The sequence below is a fragment of the Amblyomma maculatum genome, unplaced genomic scaffold (genome assembly GCF_055883805.1).
Source record: "Amblyomma maculatum isolate TAMU_Amacu unplaced genomic scaffold, ASM5588380v1 scaffold_34, whole genome shotgun sequence".
In the NCBI taxonomy this organism is placed as follows: domain Eukaryota; kingdom Metazoa; phylum Arthropoda; class Arachnida; order Ixodida; family Ixodidae; genus Amblyomma; species Amblyomma maculatum.
Window position 1 is genome coordinate 930,899 of NW_028146759.1, and position 26,425 is coordinate 957,323.

General features: G+C 49.2%; 1 long non-coding RNA gene across 1 annotated transcript; it reads left to right on the forward strand.

Moving 5' to 3' along the window:
- The first annotated feature begins 212 nt into the window (after nt 1–212).
- Nucleotides 213–26,425, forward strand: LOC146170858 (uncharacterized). The gene is made up of 2 exons (XR_014703093.1): nt 213–438; nt 25,077–26,425. It is a non-coding gene; the product is annotated as an uncharacterized LOC146170858 (long non-coding RNA).

Genomic DNA, 26,425 nt, shown 5'->3' on the forward strand with positions numbered 1-26,425 from the left:
CCAACAATCCAGCGGATTCCTTCAAGCGGGCAGCTCGTCAGAACCAGCATTGTTTTTGTACTCCTCCCAGTGCCCTTCTTCGTTTCGTTCTTTGACATCTCGGGAGGTGTCCCGTCTTGAGAGGGGGGGAGTGTGGGGCTCCGCAGCCCCTTTAGGTGTTTTAAACGGCGCGCGCGTTTTTCTATTTGTATTGTTTGCACGGGCAGCGCGAGTGCGCATGAGCAAGCAGATAATCTTGGGGGGCGTGATGTTAGCGGCGACAGACGAGGGTAGATAAGCGCGTCAGAAGCGAGGCGCGTGGCTTTTTTGCCCCGGCGGAGAGGCCGACGCGGGGCAACCGGCGAGCGTCATGGGCCAGGGTGTGCACGGACGACTGAAAGAAGATCGCCGACACGACGATGGAAGCAGTGTCTGCAGGAACAGCCTAGGCGTATTCCTGTGAGTTGCTGTACCGCGTGGAGCAATCTTTCTTGTGTCGCCGTTAGCGCTTTGGCCCATTGCTCGTTTTATTCGCTCCGCAGTGTGTTTGGTATCGCCGCGGTAAGACCCTGACATTCTTCCCGCTTTCCGTTGGTGTTCAATTGTCGCGCACATGAACAGCCTGTTCTCAGCGCACTAGCGCTTTATGTTTCTTTGTTTTGCTTTTTTGTTTATCCGGAATAAACCGGTGTTTTTAGGAGACTGGATTTGTCACTCGTCGGGCGAGACCATGGCTCGCGGACACGTTTTTTTGAAGGCGAGGCCTTCAAATGAAATGGCATGTTTTGTGACCACAGTTGGTGTGACTGAGATGATCGAGGATTACTTCGTGCTTCACATTGTCGAATGCGCCTTAAGGTCCAAGGGCAGGACCACCTTGTCGTTTTGGGGACGTTCGACAGTATTTAAGATGTCGTGGTGGAGCTGCAGAAGTATATTCTGTGCTGATTTTTGAGGGCGGAAACCGAACATGGTGTCCGAGAAAATATGCTGTGTTTCGAGTAATTCGGTGAGTGTCACGCACCATAGCAGTGGTGCGTGACACTCACCGAATTTCTCGAAACACAGCATATTTTCGCGCTTCACATTGTCTAATGCGCCTTAAGGTCCAAGGGCAGGACCACCTTGTCATTTTCAGGACGTTCGACGGGATCTAAGATGTCGTATTGGAGCTGTCGACGAACTGAGGGTGACATGTCGCCATCAGTTTGCCGACAAAGACGAGAAAGAGATGGGGCGAACGTTCTCCACATGAATAAGTTTGCCTTTTTTCGGGATAAAGGTCACGAGAGCCGACTTCCAATTGAGAGGGAGGGGAGTGTCTCCGTCCCAAATACTATTTATGTATCTGAGAAGCACGACATGTGCTGCTTCGAGATGGTTGGCCAAAAGCTTGACCGTAACTTTGTCGCGACCGGGTGCAGTGTCGCGTTTAATCTTGCTTAAGGCCGCTCGGTGGTCGTGGAGCTGGAACGGAGTGTTCAGCTCCGTGTCCTCTTTGCCTGCATACGAGTAGGCAACCACCCGAGGGTCCTTGGTGGTGCACATGTATCGGTCCCTTTGCGTGTGCGCTAACTCTGTTGTAGTTCCTGTAAAGTTGTGCATGACTTTATGTAAGTGGCGTTGGGTTTCCGTGCGTGTTTCTGTTGGATCGGTGAGCGCCACGTATTATGACCAGACATCTGGCGCGCAGCCGTGTTGCACCTGTCTACCCAGTGAGTGTCGGCTAGCTGAGCTGCATATTCCGCGGCGTGATGTGCGAGTTCGAGGATGCGTTTTATGAAACGTTTTTTGTGGTTCTGTTTTTTTTAATGTCTTGGTGAGGCTGCGGCGGGCCTCCCGAAGATGGAGGAGGTGGTTGACTACGTCCGTTTGCGTTTCCGGGAGCTGTATCTGCCTTTCGTGTTGTTTCAGTGCAGACGTGAGTGATTTGTACTAGGTGTCATATCCCGACTTGAGGGGGTCTACGATAGACATCCGGGACACAAGCTTGTGTTTGTGGGCGTTTCAGTGAACGCATGTAGATGGTTGTGTAGAAAATATAGTGATCGCTACCAAGAGTTTCCTCTGTGTTCAGCCAGTCGGCATGGCGGATGTTGAATCCGCGCTGAATCCAATTTCCTAAACGTGTTGGATTGGTGGGGTCAGTGTGGAGGGTGAGTCCGAGTGTAGAGAGAAGTTCCACAAGCTTCCTTCCACGTGTGTTCTCCCGAGGGTACCCCCAGAGCCTGCTCTGAGCATTAAAATCACCGACACTCAGAAGTGGGTTCTTTACCGCTACCTGCATAGCTTGCGTGACAATTTCGGTTAACGTAACATTCTTAAGTTCCGGGGGACAATAAATGTTTAGAATGTGTACAGGAGGGTCAGACCACCTAAGGGGCAGTACCGACACCACCATGTATGCGAACGGTGGTGTAGTGGGGAGTGTGACTACCTGTGCAGTATATTGCCTGTGAACAAGTATTCATGTCGGCGGATTGTGTTGAAATGTAGTGTAGGTTGTGAGCTTGACGCCTGCGCCGGGTTCCTGAAGGGCACCCGCGGCAACGAGGAATTCACAGGTCTCAAGGTAGAGGCGGAGTTCAGCATGCTTCTTGCTGTTCTCGAGAACTCTGCAATTCCACTGCGTTAGTGTAAGCGGCGGAGTTCTTCTGGCTCTCGACTTAGGGTTGGGGGCAATGGGCGGATACGGAGGGCGGGATTACGTTATTGAGACCTCCCAGTCCGCTAGTGCCCGGCGTAGACATGCAGGAGTCTACAGAAAGGTCAGACTCATCAGGAATGACTGTTGTTTTCAAGAGCCGTTAATGTTCCTCATTGCACCCACGCGTTTAAGGACGCGAGGATTTTCCTGTATCCATTTTTGGATAATGTGAGTTATAGCTTGTGTCACCTGTGTGATGACAATGTCCATCTGACGCGCGATTTTGTCATGGATAATTTTGGAAAGATCATCCAACTGCGTTTTAAACGCGATGACCCGGGTCTCCAGGGTTCCGAAACAACTCTCCATATTATTAGGAATCTCCCTTTCTGTTATGTTTTCTTCCTCGTCGCTAGAGGAGTGTGGAGTAGTGATTTTTTTTTTGCAGCGAATTAAGCTCGCTGGCTAGTTTTTCGTTTTGAGCTCGCAAAAGGGTGAGCTCGTGTTTATTTTCCTGCGTCTCGGCGGTGCTGGTGAGGGGGGAGGGGGAGGGGAAGAAGAAGAGGAGGCGACCCTCGCCCAGCTGCCTACCTTAGATAGTTTGCAGGCGGCGCCGCCATAAGGAGTCTTTACAGCTGGGAACTCCGCGTCTCCGGGTGGTGGCGTTGATCCCGCTGTCTTACAAAGGGACTAGCTAACACTATCATGCCATTTGGTGGTGTTCCGCCGCGGTTTTGTGTTTCTTGTTGGCGTTATTGTTTTACGGGGGAAAGGGGGGGGGGCGATGTCATGGGCCTTGGCTGTTGAGGCCTGATGAATTTACCCGTGCATCGCGAGAGCTGGTGGGGTGCGGTTCCCCAACAGATTACGCACACTGGATTGCATTCGTGGGGGGCCATCTCCTCAGTAGCAGCCCCCACGTTTTGTCCACAAAGTCCGCATCTTTCATTCACAGGAGCGGGACAATTGGCCGCCCGGTGACCCAGGGTGCCACAACAGTAGACAGTTTTAGTTTCACGTACGTGGGAGCTTTACGTACGTGAAGCGCCTACGTGTGACCAGTGCGCATGCGCAGGACGTGAAGAGTCTGCGGGAGTTTTACAGACGTACGTGAGATTCGGATTTTCACGTTGGCATCTTCACGTTGCTGGCATACGTAGAGTTGACAACATGGCGAAGCCCTGCCCGCCCGCTTCACAGCAATAACAGCTTCGCCGCTAATTCCTCAGCGCGATATCGTGTTCTAAACTGTTGTATTCGCTTTAAGCTTACCCAATCTTACCCTCGCGTAAAGTTTCAAGTGACAAATAGCCTTTTGTTTTTAGATAGAAGGACGATTTTTCAGCTGTTAAGCCTGACGCAGAAGCGTTTGTCGTCGTCATAGCAACGATCTCGCGAGGTCACGCCAGACCAGAGTTGAGCGAGAAGTGGCTAGAGTACCAGATGCAAGCCGGCAGCCAACCAGAGCCAATCCGTTGTAGGGGGAAGGTCGTGAAGTTGTAAGCATCAGTTCTGTTGCCCAGCGAATTCGCTTTTCCAAAAGCGACGATCTGGATATGCTTCGCGACGTGAGAGAATGCAATCCATTCGAAGACTGCATGCGACACGCTGTTCGGTGGACGCATATAGGTATGCGTCTTGCTAATTGTTCACTGTAGAGCAACGACGTTGAGAACAGCAATTTCCAATTCGACCGACTCTTGGCTACGGCCGCAGCATGACTCGGCTCAAGGCAGCTCGACCGAACAAAATTAGTTTGGTTCATCTGTACTAGATGGCGCGGCATAACACGTACGCACAGTTTTTCGAGGCTTGTATGAAAGGTCCATACATTTTGCTTCACGTACACCACGTACGTGAAACTAAAAGTAGTCCTGGCGAAATTCGCGCAGCGCACGTAGACTTCTCACGTTTGCGTACGTAACTCTGTACGCACGTGAAACTAAAACTGTCTAGTAGCACGCTGGCACTGTCTCCTTGTAACCCCTTACGGGAGTCAGTTCTGCGTTGTAGTGTACGTGCCGCGGAACGTTACGTCCCGCGAAAGTGGGCACAGCTACGTCGGAGTTCCCCAGATTGCGCACATGGACGAGTTCTCCACCACGCCACTGCACACTATGTTTCAAAGAGTCACTGGTTTTTAGGTTTTGCACAGCAATCATTCCGCGACACACATCACCAGTGAGCTTGAGGTATCCGTGAAGCGATAGCGGTCCTTTGCTGGTGTTAACTTTGAAGTCCGTGACACCTTCTGAACTACCTCGGCGTTCTGCGTGCCACAGACGATGAAGTTTTGTTCCCAATTTGGAAAAATTGGGATGGCGTTCATGTGCTGCCTACCGATGTATTGAGAAATTGCATAGCCGAGCTCACCCTATTGAAACGCTGTCTTGAGGTCGACCTTAGTACTTGGCTTGACCACGATCACGTAGTCGTCAGAATTCATCCTGACGGTTGGTTCGGCATCCACTTGGAGAGTGGGGATGAATCTCTAGTCGGCGCTCCTGCTTTATCTTATAGGCCCCATGGGTATAAGGCGTGTGGCTGAAATAAGCGTCGTGATCTTCAGGAGGGCGCTTCGACATGTGAAAACATTATTTATTATTATTTACATCTTTATGAAGCGCGGTCGCAGCATGCGCGAATAAAGGTAATTTCCCGGTTGTGGTTACAGCGGCCGCCTCGCGCTGTGCTAGCTCCTTTTTCTTGTATGTCAATGCTTCGAGAGGGGGTTACTGAGTCATCGAGTCTTGTTGTATAGTGCGGGCTCGTCACACTCGCAATTGATTCTAGGCATTAAATTTGTTCCTCGCTTAGAATTTGGTCATGAGATGCTGTTCTATGCGAACCAGGTACGAGCGACCGCTTTCCAATTGCGGGCCTATGATTGTCTACTAATATATCTGTTGAATGAAATTATCCGGCGCTCATGAAACATGGTGGAAACTTCACCGGCAGCATGTGGTTAGCAGAGTCTAATCATACCATTCCTAATTAAAAACGTTTGAAGGAAACACCGCTGAATCTTCCATCAGCTGTGAATGTCCTGCCATTGCTAATATGCAGTGAATGATGTCCAGCGGCAATGCGTTTATTTAGAGTAATACGAAAACTCAGTTTATTACTTTCATAACTAGAAAATATCTGCGGTATCGTTTTTCTGCCGGGACTCATACCTTGTTCCTGCGCATTGTTTTTGTATTTACCTCCTTGGCTTTAGGAGTTTTTGAAAGTGTTGTCTTAAACGCCTTGTATGGTCCACGTGTCCAACAAAACGTTTTGTTGGGCGAGTTGGTTCATACTGCTTAATCCGAGATATTTATAGCGCGACAAAGGAACACAAGGGACAAGCAGAACGGGACAAGCGCTACTCTCAATGGATTTTATTCAACGAAGAAGCACACACATGTATGCAATTCTTCCCATGCGCAGAAACCCGAAACACGGGCACTCGTGCAAATGACATTTAAAAAGCCCAACACTTCCATCAGATAAGTCTATCCAAAAAGCTGTATTCACTGGAGAAGCGCTTAACCGAAGGGCTGCTTAGGCATTGCGCCCCTTTCGTATGAATGCGAAAAGCTTCAATCGATTCTCGTGCTAGCGTGTTCCTGTTCCTTCCTAAAACCCGTTGTCATCTTCAGGTATGGCGAACACTTCCCCGAGTTATTGCAAGACGGCGTTATAACCAAGACACAATCTTATCGGGTTGAATAACCTGTATTGCGGGTGAAAGAATCACGTTCCCTATCAACACCTGAACCGGACGTAGGAAGATCAACTAGAAGCGATATTCAGAAAGGCGTATAAGATTTTGCTGTGGCTGACAATAAAAACGGCAATCGATAATTTGATGGCCCTCGGCTTAACAAACAAATACGATGAGAACAGGGAAGCGCAACTTCTCTCTCAGAACATGAGCATACAACGCACTGCGACGGAACGAGCTCTCTCCGGAGACTGGACTATCGTGACAACATACATGAGATTGAACGGATGACAAAAATCCCGGACGTGTTCCGGTCTACGTTTGCAGTATCGCCAATTCCTAATTACATGCATCCTGTCATTAGTTAAGGTGATGCGCCGGGCCAGGGAGAAGCCTTAAGATCGATCAGAACAAGACGAACACCGTCTATGTAGATGCGGCTATATTCAAAGAGAAGAGATGCAGTGGTAGCTGTGATCTATTTTCGGAAGTCAGCGTCTCGTTACAAATTTGCAAGTTGCACCTGACGCTGAGGAGGCCGCTGTTGATCTAGCAATCGTAGAGGGCAACAAGTCCGGGCGTTCTCTAGTTATTCTTACTGATTCACAAGACGGTTGGCCGGAGTTCACCAACGGTAGGCTAGGCAAAAACGTGGCTGCAATCATAAAGGAAAGTGGGAAAACATGATTTGGGCTCCGGGTCACGACGTCATTGCTGGAAACCTGCAGACCGATCTCACAGATGATATGCAAATGGGCGACTTCAATGCCAAGGTAGAAAAAACGCAGGCAGGAGACAAGGCAGTAGGTCTCGCACGCACTCAAGAATCTGAACTTTTCACCAATAATCGACTTTCCATTGCTCCATCTGCCATATCCAAAGTGAAGCTTTAAGATCATAAAACGAAACATACGCGCCTCTTATAGATTGAGTCGCTTTGGGACCTACTGCCTGGTTTCCTGCATGCTTTTTCTCTACCTTCGCATTGAAGTCACCCGTTAGTACAGTATACTGCGTCTTTACTTTTTGCATAGCCGCATAGCCCCGGTCCTCTTGCATGAGAGGCGGATGTTCTGCCGCTACGCCACCGCTGCTAGGAATACCGCTAGGAATAGCAGTGGAGAGTTACTACTTGGGTTTGCAGAGCGCAATAACCTTAGAATCATGAATACCTTCTTCAGCAAACGGAGGAACCGGAAATGGACATGGAAAAGTACTAACGGGGAGACTAAAAATGAAATTGACTTCATACTGTGGTCAACCCCCGCCATTATGCAAAATGTAGAGGTAATCGAGAAAGTGCTATGCAGTGACCACAGGATGGTGAGGTCCCGAATTAGCCTAAATCTGAAAAAGGAACGGAACAGATTAGTAAGAAAGAAAGCCATCAACAAATTACTGGTGAGGGGGAGGGCAGAAGAGTTCTGGATCTCGCTACAGAATAGATATTTAGCTCTAGCCGAGGATGGCGACATTACCCTAGAAGCAATGAACAATAATTTCAAATATATCATTACTGAGTGTGCTGTAGAAGTAGGCGGTAGGATAGTTAGAGAGGATACCGGTAAGCTGTCTATGGAAACGAAAGATTTAATTAAGAAACGCCAGAATATGAAAGCTTTCAATCCAACAGACCAGATAGAATTGGCCGAGATATCAAAGTTAATCAATAAGCGAAAGATGGCCGATATAAGGAAGTATTCCATGTAGAAAATTGGGCATGCTGTAAAGAAAGGGGGAAGCCTTAAAGCGGTAAAAAAGAAATTGGGCATATGCTAAAACCAGATGTATGCGATAAGGGACAAGGCAGGCAACGTCATCACGAATATGGAGAAGACAGTCAATGTAGCCGAGGAGTTCTGTACAGATCTGTACAGTAGCCATAGTAGTCAGGACCGTAATGAGATTGGCGGTAGGGAAAACAGTCACACGTTCCACCAGTGACAAAAGACGAGGTCAAGAGAACATTAGAAACTATGAAAAGGGGGAAATCAGCTGGAGAGGATCAGATAACTACAGATTGTTGAAGGTAGGGGGGGATATCGTGCTAGAAAAACTGGCTACCCTGTATACGCAGTGCCTGGTGTCATCGAGGGTAACGGAGGCATGGAAGAATGCAAACATTATCCTCATTCATAAGAAATGGGACTCAAGGACCTTAATAATTACACAGCAATCAGCTTACTGTCTGTTACGTACAAGGTATTTACTAAGGTAACCGCTAATAGAATCAGGACAACCTCCGACTGCAATCAAGCAAAGGATCAAGCAGGGTTTCACAAATGGTACTCCACTATCGATCATATCAATACCATCAACCAGGTGATAGAAAAATGCTCGGAATATAACCAGCCCTTATACATAGCATTCATTGATCACAAAAAAGCATTTGACTCAGTTGAAACCTCGGCGGTGATGCAGGCATTGCGAAATCAGGGGGTAGACGAGCCGTACGTGAAAGTGCTGGAAAATATATGTAGGAGCTGCACAGCAACTATAGTTCAGCATAAAGAAAGTAACAACATTCCCATAAAAAGGAGTTAGACAAGGAGACACAATCTCCCCAGTGCTATTCACAGCTTGCTCAGAGGAAGTATTCAGAGATTTGTAATCGGAGCAGTTAGGGATAAGGGTAGATGAAGAATACCTCAGTAATCTGCAATTTGCTGATGACATTGCCTTGCTAAGCAACTCGGGGGATGAACTGCAAATAATGATTGATGACCTAGACGGGAAAACTAGAAAGGTAGGCTTGAAAATCACTATACAGAAGACAAAGGTAATGTGCAACAGTCTCGGGAAGGATCAGCAGTTTACATTAGGTAGCGAAGTACTGGAAGTAGTAGGCGAATATGTCTACTTAGGACAGGTAGTAACCGTAGATCCGGACCATTAAAAGGCAATAAGAAGGATCAGATTGGGATGGAGCGCATTTGGCAAGCACTAGCAGATTATGACTACCAGCTTACCGGTATCGCTCAAGAGGAAAGTATACAACAGCTGCATCTTGCCTCTACTCACCTATGGGACTGAAACGTGGAGGCTAACCAAGAGAGTTCTACTTAAGTTGAGGACAACCCAGAGGGCTATGGAACGAAAAATAGTAGGGGTAACGTTAAGAGATAGGAAGCGTTGAGAGTGGGTCAGAGAAATAACTCAAGTTACCGACATTCTATTGGAAATTAAGAAGAAATGGACATGGGCAGGACATGTAGTGCGAAGAGAGGTTAACCAATGGTCGCTGAGGGTAACAAACTCGATTCTAATGCAAGGAAAGCGGAGCAGGGGGCGGCAGAAAGGTAGGTGGTCGGATGAGAATAAGAAGTTCGCAGGGGTCAAGTGGATGCAACTAGTACAGAACCGGGTTAAGTGGAGGAATATGGGAGTGGTTTTCGCACTGCAGTGGGTATAGTCAGGCTGATGATGATGATGCAATTGGAGTTAGGTCAGAGGTCAAAGGGACCAAGGCGAGAACCTCTACCTAAGGCGACATTTTGGCGCACTTCCAGGGACCAGAAGCCGGTATTCCCGACCTCACAAGATGTTAAATAGGAGTAGTCGGTGTCACCCGTTAATAATTATTATTAACGATGCGCCGCTAATGCTGCGCACACTCTCAGGCACCCTTAGAGTATGTGTGTGTGTGTTTGTGGGCGAAGGGAATGGTAGCTGTCCCCGACTCGAAGGAGATGTCTTCGACTTGCGTGGGAAGCTGAGCAGGAACTAAACTACCTGTAGTGACAAAGGTGGCCGTCTGGTGCCCAGTTTCGTCTGTTCAAGTCAGGGGAAGGGTTGGAGTAAGAAGTAACAAAAAAAACTCTACACACAGCAATAGACGTTCCAGAGGAATTCACAATAACTCTTAAATTACACAGACAAGATTCACACAAAGGCTATGCAAAACATGCAACTAAAGAGGGTCTTAAAATAAGCAGAGAGGCATCACAACCCAGCACGATTCACGAGACAGTCAACAAACACGAAACTCTTCAGCGGGCACTGTCAGGTTCACGGTGTGGCCGCCATGTAGGCGAGCCCCGCTCCCTCGAAGATTTCGTGGGCTTGCCGAAAAGCAGACTGACCTCGCGAGCCGAGCAGTAGCACGTTCTAACACGCAGTAACGCTAGCTGGCTGGCACATGTGACGCGACCTCAATAAATAAAGCGCGCCGCGCCTGCCTGTTACACCGCGCATATACACGTAACTTCGCTTTTTTAAGCGTCCACTCATCCTCCTGCCGTGCAGCTCGTCGTCATTGGCTGTAGAAAGTTCTCGAGAGGGCTGGCACATTCTCGGCCGGTTGTGTCACCGTCGCCTCCGAGTTATGAGAAGGACAGCGACACCAATGCGTGCAAGTCTACGCGCTGCCTTTGCAAGGAAGAGGAGGCGTTTCTGCAATCTGCTAGATTTTTCTAAGCAGATGCTGCGAGGGCTTTCTCCGTGACACACTGACCTAATAATATGCGCACCGTTTTCATGACAGTCGGTCTCATGGCGGCAGCTCCAACCAGAATCTTATCCCAGTCGCTCGATATACAAGGTAACATACGCCCAACAGTATACTGCGACACATGTCGGTGGTGCGGAGAGAAGTCCTCACTTTATCATGTAAAAGTAATTCAGTGCCAATAATTACCAACTCCACGACGGAGCAATGGCAGGCTGCGCTGTGAGCACGGGCTCCGAAGACTAGTTTAGGCTGGTTGAACAAGCGAACCGGGCAGCAAAGGCCGCAGGAGCTCTGCAATGAGGACCCACACACGAGAGCTCTCAATGCTTTTTGTAGTTAAGTTTCTCTTTCCCTCCAAGAAGCAGCCAGCACACAATATTCCACTATAGCGCCCCAGGGTCTGTTCGCGCCCGTTTCTACGTCACTTTCGGCTAATATTATCGCCGCCCTTTTTCCAGTTCAATTTGAGGAACCACGCTTTTTGCAAGTGATACCTGAGACACTCGCAGTAGAACTTGTGTTGTTCATTCCTTGTCTTTTCGGAAAGTTCCTTAAACCCTACCTGTTATGAAGTTCGGCGTAGGGAGGACAAGGAGGCATACTTGGTGATGATGGCAGAGTATATATTTACAGCATGACATATATATGGAGAGAGTAAAACTGGAAGTTGAAATGAATTTACATAAAAGAAAACCCTGTGCTACTTTACTCGTCGACCTAACTGGTTAGAGCGTAAGCAGAACAGCCGCGTTACATGCCTACGCATGGAGCCACAGCTCAGACTGGACTGAACTTTCTTGGATCACGTCCCGTTTTACACCTTCACAAAACACAGAAATCATCATCATAATCATCATCAGCCTGATTATACCCACTGCAGGGCGAAGGCCTCTCCAATATTTCTCCACTTAACCCGGTTCTGTGCTAGCTGCATCCACTTGACCCCTGCGAAAACAGAAATAGGGGCGTTCGTTTTCAGAGGCCAGCCCCACACATGAACTGTCCAATAAGGAAATATGCTAGATAGGCACAGCTCCTTGGGTTGGTCTTAGCCTCTAACCCAGGGTCCCACTAGCAATAAAAATTATGTAGTGAACGAAGAGCGGATGTCACGAAACACGAGGAAGAGAACAACGAAGTGCCGCTGCGCTGCTCGAGCTCGCTGGTTTGTGCCTAGACGGACTGTGTTCCTGTGCTGTTCGCCGTGTAGCTTACAGAGGACTTTATTCCGTTGAACCTTCAGTAAAACCCATTTCACTTGGTGGAGGTCAGGATTTCTGTCCACCCTGGAGCTTCGCAGCCGCACACTACCGACAACAGCCATGACCGATGCTACCACTCCTAGTCCGACCGCCTCCTCGTCCCCCGTCTTCTGCGCTGGAGCTTTGCGCCAACGGGACCCTCCTATCTTCAGCGGAACCGGCGACCACGACGTGGAAGACTGGCTGTCCTCATATGAGCGGGTCAGTACGCACAACAAATGGGACGACGGTATCAAATTAAATAACGTGATATTCTACCTAACGGACGTTGCCAACCTGTGGCTCCGCAACCACGAGGCCGATATCCCCTCGTGGTCTGCTTTCAAGACCACTTTTTCTGATATCTTCGGCAGGCCTGCAGTGCGCAAGCTGCGCGCTGACCAACGCTTGCGCGGCCGTGCACAGCTACCGGGCGAAACTTTTACACGTTATATTGAAGATGTTGTAGACCTGTGCAAGCGCGTGGACGCTTCAATGACAGAACATGCCAAGATTGGTCATATTTTACAAGGAATCGACGATGACGCGTGCCAGATGCTTCTGGCCAGAAACCCAGCAACCGTGGTCGACGTAATCAATGCATGCCAAAATTTTGAGGAATTACGCAAGCGCCGTCAAGTCACTCTTTCTTCGCTCTCACACCAGGAGCCTCTTGCAGCTTTAACAGTTGACGCAGAACAGTCCCCCTTGCTGCAACAAATCAAGCAGTTCGTTCGAGAAGAAGTTGCCCGTCAACTGTCCCTCGTTCCCCATCGTCCTGACGCTTCCTCTCCGTTGGTGCTAAAGTTGCAGCATGTCATCCGCGAAAAAGTCGCAGAAGCACTTCTTACGCTTCCTGAAGCTCCTGCTGTCGCTCCCTTGACATACGTCGGAGCACCAGTACAATATAGACAACCTTCTGTCTCAGCCCCTTTGACCTACGCGGCAGTGGCTGCGCGGCCTCCGCCTGAGCCGTTACCACCCGTGCAGCCTGTCCTACGCCATCCACCGCTTCCTCAAACGGCTCTGCTTCATCCTGCGACTCCGCGCTATTACAACCCTTGGCGCACTTCGGACAATCGCCCAATTTGTTACTACTGTGGTTGCCCTGGACACGTGGCCCGTCGGTGCCGTCGCCGCATGGCTGCGCGTCCCGAGTCTGCATCGTCGGAGTACTCCCCACCGCTGCTTCGTTCTGCTCCCTCTTCGCCTGCATACGCCGCCGAACGGCGTTCGTATACGACCCATCGTTCTCTTTCTCCACGTCGCAGGTCACTGTCACCAATGCGCCGGCGATCACCCCCTGCTGATAAGGGAAACTAAGTTCCGCGGTTCATGAGGCGAGAACTGCGTGCTCGGCGAAAAGCTCAAGGCCTCATACTTTGCCCAGGAACATTATAGTAATCTCTATCGATGGTCTGTCTGTACATGCGCTGGTCGATACAGGTGCTGCAGTGTCTGTTATTCATGAGCGACTTTGCCGACGATTACGTAAAGTTAGAACGCCATTTAACGGTTTGTCGCTCCGCACTGCCAGCGAAGAGCGGATTGCACCTTTAGCAGCATGTACAGCGCGTGTCGTCATTGAAGGTCTTTTATACAGTGTCGAGTTCGTGGTTTTGTCGTCTTGTTCTCACGATGTGATCCTTGGATGGGACTTCTTGTCTAAAAATAACGCCGTGATCGATTGCTCCCGAGCTGAAATGGAATTTTCTGCACTGTGCGACATACTGCACGACAACAACCGTTCAGTGTGTCCTCAAAAGCTCACCATCGCTGAAGATGTCGACGTAGCTCCAGAGGCTTGTGCCCTTGTGCCTCTTTCGTGACCTGCCGTGTCAGCCGTTAGTGTTCTATTAACGCCGTCTGCATCCTTAATCCACCGCAAGCACCTGCCGCTGCCATCTGCTGTTCTCGATGTTCATGGTGGCTTCACGAAGCTACTCATCTACAATCCGTCCCCGTGCCCGATTACTTTGCTACGTGGGGAATCTCCCGGTTCTCTTGAACCAGCCCACCTTCTCTCTGACCTGGATGCCTCTGAGACCAACCGTGGTAACTACATCGATGCTCTGCAGTCCGATCCGACGCCTGATTCGTTGCCAGACGACTTCTTCCGAACCGCCATCGATGACGCCCTTCCTTCCACCTACCGGACGCAGCTTGTGGCCATTTTACAGACGTTTCGCTCCGCGTTCGACGCTGCCCACACACCTCTCGGCCGCACTTCCACAGCCGCGCATCACATTCAGACCGGCTCTAACACGCCTTTTCGACAGCGCCCCTATCGTGTGTCAGCGGCAGAGCGTCGCGTGACAAATGAGCAAGTTGAGGACATGCTACAACGTGGTGTGATCCGTCCATCTCAAAGCCCCTGGTCTTCACCAGTGGTGCTAGTAAAGAAGAAAGATGGTTCGTTTCGCTTTTGCATCCATTACCGACGCCTCAACAAAATTACCCACAAGGACATTTACCCCCTTCCGCTTATAGACGATGCTCTTGATTGCCTCCAAGGTGCCGAGTACTTTTCGTCTCTTGATTTACGTTCCGGTTACTGGCAAGTACCAATGGCCGCCTGTGACAGAGAGAAGACCGCATTTGTGGCGCCGGATGGCCTTTATGAATTTAATGTGATGACCTTCGGTCTGTGCAATGCGCCCGCCACATTCGAGAGAATGATGGATAACATCTTGCGGAAGTTCAATTGGCACATCTGCCTCTGCTACTTGGACGACATTGTTGTCTTTTCCACTGAGTTCGCTACGCACCTAGAGCGGTTCCGGCAAGTTTTGGTTTGTCTTACTGACGCTGGCCTACAATTAAATCTCAAGAACTGTCACTTCGGTGCCCAGCAGTTGACAATTTTAGGTCACATCGTCTCTAAGGAAGGTGTTCGTCCTGATCCGGCCAAGCTGCGCGCAGTCGCAGAGTTTCCTAAACCGGTCTCACTCAAGCAACTTCGAAGCTTCATTGGTCTGTGCTCGTATTTTCGGCGCTTTGTACGGAACTTTGCTTCTATTATTGCACCCCTGACGAAGCTACTCGGAGGAAACAGTGAGTTAAGTGACTGGTCGGCCGAGTGCGACGAAGCGTTCACCGCATTGCGCCATCTTGTGACATCGCCACCAATCCTTCACACTACGACCGGACTGCACCCACCGAGTCCCCTACTGATGCTAGTGGCGTTGGCCTCGGAGCTGTCTTGGCTCAACGGAAAAACGGCTTTCACGAATATGTCGTCGCCTATGCGAGTCGTGTTCTCTCTAAAGCTGAATGCAATTACTCAGTTACAGAAAAGGAGTGTTTGGCAATTGTGTGGGCACTAACGAAATTCAGACCCTACCTGTACGGTCGCCAGTTTGACGTCGTCACGGACCACCACACGTTATGTTGGCTGTCCTCTCTTAAAGACCCGTCCGGCCGCCTCGCACGATGAGCCCTCCGCCTTCAGGAATTTGACATTCGCGTTGTATATTGTTCTGGCCGTAAACACATGGACGCCAACGCTCTGTCTCGTTTTCCCCTATCCAGCCAACCTGCTTGCTCCACGGCGGCTGATCCCGTCCTCTCGTCTATAACCATCGCTGATATGCCTGCGGAGCAGCGCAAAGATCCGTGGTTCGCATCTGTTATCGACATCGTCTCCACTTCTCCCAACGCTGCGCCTTCTCGGTCTTTACGCCGTCAAGCGCCACACTTTGCCCTACGAGACGGTCTTTTCTACCGCCGCAATTATATGACTGATGGCTGACGGTGGCTTCTCGTCTTTCCCCGCCATTTACGACATGAAATTTGCGCCTCTTTCCATGCCGACCCTCAGTGTGCCCATCCTGGTGTAGTCAAGACGTTTCAAAGAATTTCTCAACGCTACTATTGGCGCGGCATGTACGGTTATATTCGCAAATACGTCCGCTCCTGCATCGCCTGTCAGCGCCGGAAGCCATCCACACCTAGTGCTTCTGGCCCCTTACAACCTCTTCCATGCCCGGCCCGTCCTTTTGATCGCATTGGCGTTGATCTTTACGGGCCACTTCCCTGCACGGTCTCTGGGAACCGCTGGATTATCGTCGGCATCAACCACCTAACCCGATATGCGGAGACCGCTGCCCTACCTACCGCTTCTGCCCGTGAGGTTGCCGTGTTCTTGCTCCATCGCTTTGTTCTTCACCACGGCGCGCCGCGTGAGCTGCTCAGTGACCGAGGCCGAGTCTTCCTTTCAAATGTCGTGGAAGCTCTACTGGCCGAATGTCGCATCATACATCGGACCACCACAGCCTATCACTCTCAAACTAACGTACTGACTGAGCGCTTCAGTCTTACTCTCGGAAATATGCTCACGATGTACGTTGCCGCCGATCAGACTAACTGGGACGCTGTCCTTCCTTTTGTGACGTACGCTTACAACTCCGCCACGCAGTCAACCACCGGATTTAGCCCTTTCTTTCTCCTTTATGGGCGTGAGGCTTTGTCCACGACGGACACTATATTACCATATCGTCCCGACTCCTCCGAGTGGACTCCTCTTTCTGACGCTGCTAAGCATGCGGAGGAATGTCGCCAGCTGGCCCGCAGTTTAACATCGGAATCTCAAGGCCGCCAAAAGCATCGTCACGACAAAGATCAGACGCCACATTTTTTCCCTACAGGGTCCCTCGTTTGGCTCTGGGTTCCTGACACCTCACCGGGATTGTCATCGAAATTTCGAACTGAATACCACGGCCCCTACCGCATCGTTCACCAAACCTCCCCTGTAAATTATATCGTGGAGCCACTCACTCCCTCTTCGGACATGCGTCATCGCGGCCGCGAAACTGTGCACGTGAGCCGCCTCAAAACATACTACGACCCGCTCGTCTTGCCCTCGCCATAGGTCGCCAGGGTGGCGTGGCTCCTCTTCGCTCCCGGGGAAATTGTGAACGAAGAGCGGATGTCACGAAACACGAGGAAGAGAACAACGAAGTGCCGCTGCGCTGCTCGAGCTCCCTGGTTTGTGCCTAGACGGACTGTGTTCCTGTGCTGTTCGCCGTGCAGCTTACAGAGGATTTATTCCGTTGAACCTTCAGTAAAACCCATTTCAATTACAACAAACACAGAGCACGAAAAAACTCTCTCCAGTGATGGTGTCGAACCCTCTCCTCTCGGGAGACTTCCTTCCCACTTGTTTCCCGCACACCGCTGCCCCATCCACGCTGCCGCTGCTGGATAAATCCTTTCCACAGTGCATTTCCCCGTGCCACCCGTGTTTACCACTGCGAGCAACGACATGTAAAGGGAAAGATCAATCAGCCGCCATGCTAAAGGCCTGGCGCCGGATTAAAGGGGAGCTTTTGGCTTGCCTGCTCTGAGAACAGTGCCCGAGTCAAATCCTGAGTGCTTCTTCGGGCGCTCTTTGTCGCATTGCAGACAAGTTACACAAGACTGCCTTTGGCACTGCTCAAATTCGCAGTGTAAAAAAACGGCTTAAGAAGCATTTTGGTGCTCGTTACTGGCCAGTACGAAGGGTGCCATACATGCGAGCACCCGGAAGCACGTTCTGCTGCGCCTCTCCCCACGAACGACTTGCGAACGCTATAGGTCTTTCATTGCCCTTTTCCGTCATCTGCGCCAAGCAAGTCCCAACAGCCGTTGCTGATGCATCAGTGAGCAGCCAGTATGGCTCGGGAGGTTGCGGAGTCCAAAACGCCACTATTCTGCAGAGCGAGTCCTTCGGATAATGCGCACTGTGCCTAATCCGACCACAATATCAAGTTGGAAACTCCTCGCTCTGTCAGCGCAGTCAGTGGGCCAGCTGTTTCAGCATGCCTAGGCACATTCTCACATGCCTTTCTCAAGCTCTCATTGCCGACCTGCACTGTTCGAAGTCTTTCAAACTGGCTAGACAACGAAATTGCATCTTCTCTATCACTTGAATCAGCTTCCTCTCGTGGATTGTCGACATTCATTGCCGCGCTTACTTCGCATACCAGTGCATTAGAATTTCGATTTTTTGCGTTTGCAACTTCTGCAACCAGCGGACCACGGACTTAAGTACTCGTATTTGTGCGTGCCGCTCACTGGTCTCAATTAGCAGCTGCCAGTCATCTAATGACAGCAAACAGTTCACCCCATTGGTCAGCTCATCAGTGAGGGCACATACTATGCCTATTTTGTGATCAGCAACTGATCCTGGCTAACTATTTTTATAGGAATTGTCCCCAACTTCGCCTGAATTGAGCTGCAGAAAGCAGACATTAGCTTCACTGTCTCTGATGGCTGCGTCAGCGCCTGTGGTAGTATGCTCTCTCGTACTACTGTTATTTCACTGCCGGTATCAAGCATTCCCTCTGTGCGAGCGTCTCCGCACACCAAGTCCGCGAACTGAAGTTTCGATAGGGCTGCCTTCAAACTTTGCATCTGCACTTGAACCCTAGCAGTTAAATCCGTACTTTGGTTTACCGCTGGTTCTTTTATCTCTGTCTGATTGACCAGCGCGATCTTCTGTACCCTCTGCCCGTGCCTATGCAGTTTGTTGTTTTAGGCGCGGTTCGTGTCCGGTTGTTTGTGGGCAATTCCTAGCAATGTGCCCCTGCCCGTGGCATAGGTGGCATTTGACTATGGGCTTTTCTGCATGAATCTGTTTTTGGCCCGCTTGCTGCACAGGCACCTTAACTTGCTTTGTAGCCCGGCCTTTCCCTTTTGCCTGCTCAAAGATCTGTAGAACCTTTGATAGCCCTTTAGGCTTCATCCAACACTCTCCTTCGCCCTTCGCGAAGGCGCACATATTCAATGCCCTCCGATCTGAGACCTGCCTTAATGCGATCTAGCTCCGTGAGATCGGTCAGCGCCTCTTTTAAGTCCACCTCTCTAGCCTGAATGTTGTATGCTAGGTACGTTTTCACGCGCGACGCAAACTGAGCCCATCCCTTACAAAAATGCATGTAGGGTTTCTATAGAAATTCGAAAGCGTTGTGTCAATACACGCTGTTGAAAGTCTGTTGATAATCGGCAACATCTTGGATGATGCAGTGTTGACCTCTTGTTGAGCGCTTATGAAATAGTGGCCCATGTGTTTCTTAAGAGCGCTTTTGGAATTCGCGCAACTGAAATTCTGTTGATTTCAGGCTCGAATGCTTCAGAAACTCTGCAAGTGACGCTTTTTGATTTTCTGCTACCTTTTCACTCCTGAACAACAGAAAATAGTACACGACCATCGGTTTGCCAGGAGCAGACACGAGGTGATTTTCATTAATGCAAAAGTAGTACAGTACATCTCCTAGCTGCGATAAGTCACCACATTCTATGTTCTGCCCGACCAATCAACAATCCTGTCTGATCAGTGCTGGTTAATGATAAGCATAGTGAGGCATAAAAGAACAAAACAGATCTTGATCTTTTAAGCCCCATTATACTTACTCATTAACCTACACTAAACTGACTAAATTGTTGATTGGTCGAGCAGAACATAGAATGTGTTGACTGACCGCAGCAAGGATATGTGCTGTGCTACTTTTGCATTAATGTAAACCACCTCGTGCCTGCTCCTGGCTAACCGTTGATCACGCAGCATTTTCTGTTAATCAGCAGCGGAAAGGGAACACAGAACAAAAAATGCGCGTTAATGAGAAAGAAAAAATACGCATCTTTGGTGAACCCATAACATGAGCTGGGCTGTTTATTTGCTTTATTTCAATTCATGTGCAAAGTATGACGCCAGGCTGTTCTTTGCGTAAAACGCTGATACGTCCGGGAACTCCTCGCATGTGATGCTGAAATAAACAATATAAATCATAATTAAGTTGCGGTATATACTAACCTAAAAATAGAGCAAAGGCATTTGTGCGCTGCTCTACGTCATAGCTCAAGAAATTTCTTGTCTAAAATGAGTTGTCACTGTCTTTCACTGCTTAGACGGCATCGACCGCCGCCTCCACAGCTCGGCAGCACTACCACATCGTTCATTTCTCCCTGATAAACAATATATGCTGCCGTCAAAGATCCCATTGTGAATATAAATAGCAAAGTGCAAGTCACAAGCATTACTACCCAGAAAACTTGAAGCAAAATTACCAACTATAGGCACTAAAATGAGTGGAAACAAAAACAAACACTGCAAAAATGGTGGAGCTGCACAGATTCAATAATCCACAATGTGTGACAGAGGCATATTATGATCTCGATAATGTGTCCGTCTCAGCGCGAGTAGCGTATCGAAAGAGTACAGCACTGTGCCGAACAATCCGTCAAAAACGGTCACCGGATAAAAAAAAAAAAGAAAGAAAATGTCGCCATTCCAGCTGGCGTTCCATCGGCCCCAGCGTCCGCGTAGAGACAAGCCTCGTTCTCTCTCCCTCTCCCCCTCCTTTTTTTTTCCGATGAGGCTGGTTTGCCTGCTAGAAATATTTACATGCGTGCTTCACCTCGTAGCACACACTGTACAAGACTGGCACAAACACGAATAGGAAAAAGTAAAACACTCACCAAAGTGCAGACGCTCCCTCCGCCCGCGCCGGCTTTTCGCCCAGAATCCAAAACGCCTGCGACTGTTGAACTTCTTAAACACGTCCTCCTTGCGCAGAAGCTGCCACCCAAGAGCGGATTCCTCCGAAGACTTAAATGCGTACGTTCGCGCTCCAATTTGAACAAAACGATCTTCGTGATAATCACCAGTGAAAAACCTACATACGGTGCTTCGCTCACAGTGCAAGATGCGACCACGGTGGCGGGAAAACGCCAACTGAACTGGCACATCGCCGCACTCAGCGTACCCGCGTCTGCGTGCAAAGAAAACGGGGCGCAGAAGAACAGCTTCGGTGAAAAGGGGGAGCCGCCGCCCCCGCTGCGCGACTCCAGCTATGCTGCAGCCAAGGTCATCTCCGTGAAGACAAACCACGGAGAAGGCAGAGAGCAGAGACCCAGAGGGAGCAACCCCTCCCCCCTCCCCCTTTTTCCCCCCAGCCGCCCCCCAGCCGACAGGAAGTAACCCTCGACCCTCCGGACATGCTGGCGCCGTTCGCGGCACGGGGGAAAGATGGGTGTGGACAGTAGCAAGGCAGTGGCCGAATGCTTCTTTGAAAAGACGAGTCGCCGATAGAAGACGCGTGTAATCCTATTTTTTTTCTTTTTATTTCATACGCGAATGTTTTTGCTATGCGTGTTAACTCTATAGTATGCGTGGGATCAATCCGTCATTATTAGAACCCCTCAATGTTTAAAGTGACTTCATTTTAGCATGGTGTCCACTTTAAGAAAGGAAGGAAAAGAAAAAAATAACAGTTAAATTCTCCAAAGACATACAGCGGTGGAGAATTCCAATACAGACTGCACCTCATTTTGCGGCAAAAGCTACGGGCAAAAATACCTAGGCTCGGGCAGAATGTCAGACCCTGAAGCATATATATAGTGAACTTTGCAACTGGTTTAAAAAAGCTCTGTCCTGCCCTACATGGTAGGTTCAATCTAGGATCCTGTTTGTTAGTATGATGACTCACTGAACTTGTTTTATGATAAATATAAAATATGTCCTACCACTAAAGTTACCTTCTGCGACATACAGAAGCTGATTCATTACGGATTCTGATTGACATTCAACGATGTATTTGCATCATTAGTGGAGGCTTTGCCATCATGAAGTTTTTAGGGCATATTTTTACTGTGTTGCGAAGCTTGAGCTAAGTGTGCACCGTTAATATGTACTTTTATATAACATGAACGAGCACGCAACTGCATGCTGCTCTTATATTTCCCTTTGCAGAATGTGGCCAATAGTTGATTACAAGTGAGACCAAAAATTCATAACGAAATTGTCACATCATGCTCTTATCATTTGTGCCTAAAACTACTTAAAAACGTGGGTCAGCATGAACAGTACACGCTAATTGTTCGTGAACGTTGAAAACTGACAACAAAAAGCACATAGAAAAAATAGCACAAAAAGTCTATTGGGTAGAACACAATGAAAATTCTGTTGGCCCTGTAAAGATTGCACTCAGCTGGGGTTGAATGTCTATCGAAATTCAATAAATTCAAAAGGCGGTCAATAGTCCAACAATAGAGTTTCAAAACTCATTTTTGTAAGGGATGTCTCCTCCTTCTTTCAAACCTTTCAACGTACTCGGTAGGAGGGAGCTTTAGTTCGCTTAGAACCGCTGCTTTTACGACCTCATAGTCCGTACATTCCGCTCCGTCGAGGTTACGAAGCAAGTATCAGACTCGCTCTGTCAGTGCCGGCATAATTATATGTACTCGGCTACTGTACGGCACACTGAATGTAGCGAACAGCTTCTCCACCTCCTCAAACCACAGTGGCAGATCAGAATCACATGGCATTTTGTAACCATTCAGGACTTTCGCACATTGTGTTATTGAATCTGAGCCTATACCTCGCTCATCGCTCCGTCCCGACCGAAGCGGTGACAGTCGACCATTCGACAGCCCAAGCTCCATTTGCTTTAAGGTTAGTCGCTCTCGGGATTCATTTTCACGCATTCGAAGCTCCATTTCTACCTGTAACTCTATACGGTGTACAGCCATCCTCTCTGTCTCAGCTGCTGTCGCGTCTGGTGACAATCTCGGTTTCTGCTCACCAACCTGTAACCTGCTCTCCATAATGTAATCACCCTCAATAGTCACGACCTCACTCTGATCAGTAGCCATTTCTACTCCGCTCTCTAGCGATTGCTGCCCCTGTTGAGGATTCGATCTCGATTCACTCACGATTAGATTCGCTTTCTTTAGCGGCTAGCATTCTCCTCGTCTCAACCATAAGCGTCACAAACCAACCACCATGCCAACTTCAACAAACGCAAGAAATCCCACTTACCCGGTGCAGATATTTTGCTGTCTGCCGCCTAGAGCCCGGACGATGCGTCCGCTCCAACAGCGTCGGTGGTAGCCGAGGTAGAGTCGTCCCTTGACGGTTCCTCGCTGCTCCGTGTCGAATGGCCTGTGGTTGCCGGTGCGATGCTTGACCTTGTAGATGAGACGTGCCGAACCCTGTCGAGCTACACCATTAGAATTTGTTGTTCGTTCCTCTTCGGAAGGTTCTCCAAACCCTTCCTGTTATGTAGTTCGGCGTAGGGAAGACCAGGAGGCGTACTTGAAGGTGATGATGGTAGAGCATATATTTACAGCATGATATATATATATATATATATATATATATATATATAGAGAGAGAGAGAGAGAGTAAAACTGGAAGTTAAAAAGAATTTATATAAACGAACACTCTGTGCTACTTTACTCTTCGACCTAACTGGTTAGAGCCTAAGCAGAACAGCCGCGTTACATGCCCACGCATGGAGCCCCAGCTCAGTCTGGACTGAACTCTCTTAGATCACGTCCCGTTTTACACCTTCACAAAACAAAGAAATAGGGGCGGTCATTTTCAGAGGCCAGCCCCACACATCAACTGTCATTGGACAGTTATGCTAGGTGGGCACAGCCCCGTAGGTTGGCCTTAGCCTCTAACTCCGGGGCCCCACTAGCAATACAAATTACAACAAACACAGAGCACGGAGAAATTCTTTCTCCGGTGATGGTGTCGAACCCTCTCCACTCGGGAGGCTTCTCACTTGTCTCCCGCACACCGCCGCCCCATCCACGCTGCCGCTGCTGGCTAAATCCTTTTTACAGTGCATTGCGCAGTGCCACCCGTGTTTACCACTACGAGCCACAACATGGAAAGGGAAAGATCAACCAGGCGCCATGCTGAAGGCCCGGCGCTGGATTAAAGGGGAGCTTTTGGCTTGCCTGCTCTGAGAAAAATGCCTGAGTCAAATCCTAAAGGCTTCTTCGAGCGCTCTTTGTCGCATCTGCAGACAAGTTACACGAGATTGCTTTTCGCACTGCTCGAAGTCGCAGTGTAAAAAAAAGGCTTAAGGGTCATTTGGGTGCTCGTTACCGGCCAGTACGAAGGGTGCCATACATGCGAGCACCTGGCAGCACGTTCTGCGGCGCCTCTCCCCATGAATGACCTTCGGGCTAAAACGGGCCCGCAAATGCGGCGCCGATGGTACGGTCGGCGTTCCCCATACGCGGCACGCTTGTAGGAGGAGGACCGCGTCCACAATACAAGAAGCAAACAGGCGGGTGGCGGCGGCATGCAGAGACGCGCACCTGCAAGCGATTAGCCTCGAGCGCAGACCTACACTCCTTCGCTTCAGTTACAAATTCTACATTTCGCTTTTAGTGCTCTCTCGACGCACTACAAGAAAATCCTTGCCTTGTGGAGCGAAACGTTTTGTTACAGCTGGCCTTTAAGTGATAGCACTTCGGCGCTTAGATAGAAGGACCGGGTGCCAATTTTTTTTCCCACGCATAATGTGAGAGCGTCGTATAGGAAAAAGAAGTTTCGATTTAGGTTTTCATTCTTTGTTTTCATTGTTTATTTGCAGTGTTTCTACTGTTTTCTACTTCACGATTTTCGACCCATGCGCGACGAAATGTAAAATGTGTTAAATGCAGGCCACATGACATTGCGAGTTTAATACCTCTGCTCTGTAGGGGCATTCCTATGGAGTGTAGGATAGTGTCATAGTTTCTCCCCCTTCCAGTAACGGAATCTATGTCTTACTTTCAAGTGAATCGACTTCGGCAGCTTCTACATAGAGCATGATTGCGCGATTTTATCTCAAGCAGGCTCGCACAGCAGGAGTTCTCCCTGGTGCTCATGATGGCGCAAGCTTTTAATTGTTTTTGTTTCTACCAGCGCGTACTTGGATGATGTATATAATATACCTGCTGATGTTTTGAGAAGGAGAGGTGTAAAAATTGCCTGCACTTTCAATAAGGAACTCCACTGAAAAATATGAAGGAACCTGTACTAATTGTAGTCTGTGTTAAGACATGAACTAAGTTCCAGAGTAGAGCAAACTCTATGCCCGGTCTCATGCAGTGCCCAGCAAGCGCAGTTATGTACTGTAAAAACGGAACAACCATCAAGTACTAGCCAAAAAAAAAAAAACTAATAATTTATTTTGCTTTATTTCAAGGACACTGCTGGAATGCCGACAACGCATGCAGCGTCGTCAACGACCTGCCAGCTGTGATACAGCGCACTCTGGTACATTTCAGGTTCCTGCACGTCACGCATTCACAGTGCGGCTCCCACATGCTGAAGGGAGACCGCCCGAAGCACTGCGCAGCCGGATGCAGCAACGCCGTGCAGCACCGCCATAGGTCCGACCGACTCAGCACAAGACACCGGTGAACCTCTTCTTCAGGCTGCGTGAAATGAGGGCATCCTTGAATGACCCCTCCCCAACTCTTGAGGCTCGCGAAATGGCAACTGCGCCTGTCCTTGACACCCTTATGAACAAGCTGGTGCACAGACGCGAGTGCACGAACTGAGGCTCAAGGAAATCGGCATCATGTTAGCGGCCGTTTTATAGACTCCGCATACCGTAGTTACGTAGAGCGCGGGAACATTATCGGCCGCCTTGGGGGCAGCACGCCAAGAACAGCAGTCCATGAGCACTTCTCACCAACGACATTGTATGGCCGAGTGGAACGGAGCTTTTGGGGGGGCTAATAACAAATGTGGCACCTTTAGGACAGCACCAAGAAAGCAGGCACGTTCTTCAGAGCATTGAGGCAACTGTAATCGAGATGTTTGGCTACTTGAAAGGCCTACGCTTGCGCGTGAATACTGCGCATCCACCGATAAAGCTGCAGAAGCTCGACAGACCTGCCCATCCGAGCCCGTTAGACGGGAAAGTAAAGAACGTGCAGCATATTCTTCTTAAGTTGCCAGGGCTCGACTTTTTTTGACAGACTTAATGGTAGCGACTTAATGGTAGCGATATATCCATTATATTCAGTTGTCGCCACCAGCAATAAACGTGTTTCCCAGTTCGCGTTTGACGTGCAGGAAATAATTTTGACCGTCTGGAGGTAGCGTTCTTCTGAAGCAACGCATGTGAAACTCATTCACTAGCTAAAGCCCTGACAGCGGAGATGAGGTGTGACTATGGTCTAATCACATACCATTATTCCTTCTCAGAAGAGAAGGACGACCGATTAGCTGCTGTTTCACTACGCCCTCGCCTTTTCTATCTGAACCAGAGTCAGTTCCTTTGGCAAGACCACAAGTGCAGTCACATCTCGTTTGTCAATGCAGTCGAGGACTGATGAGCGGTTGTGCTTTCTTGTGTAGTGCTTACCGTTTACCTTTTCCGCGTATACGTTTTTGCCCCACTTTTCTGCTATTTTCATTTAATGTTGTAGAGTTGCAGGTGCTGCACAGTGAGCTGTTTCTTTGTTATTCTTTGCGCGGAAGACTCATCTGGTGCGAATATTTGCATAACGGATATACAAATGTCAACCAGCAGAGAACAGGGTTTGTGTTAGTATGCTATTCAGATAGACTTCGCGTGCGGTGTCGGCTCCAATACATGCAGTCTGAACGCCAAGATTAACGTGCA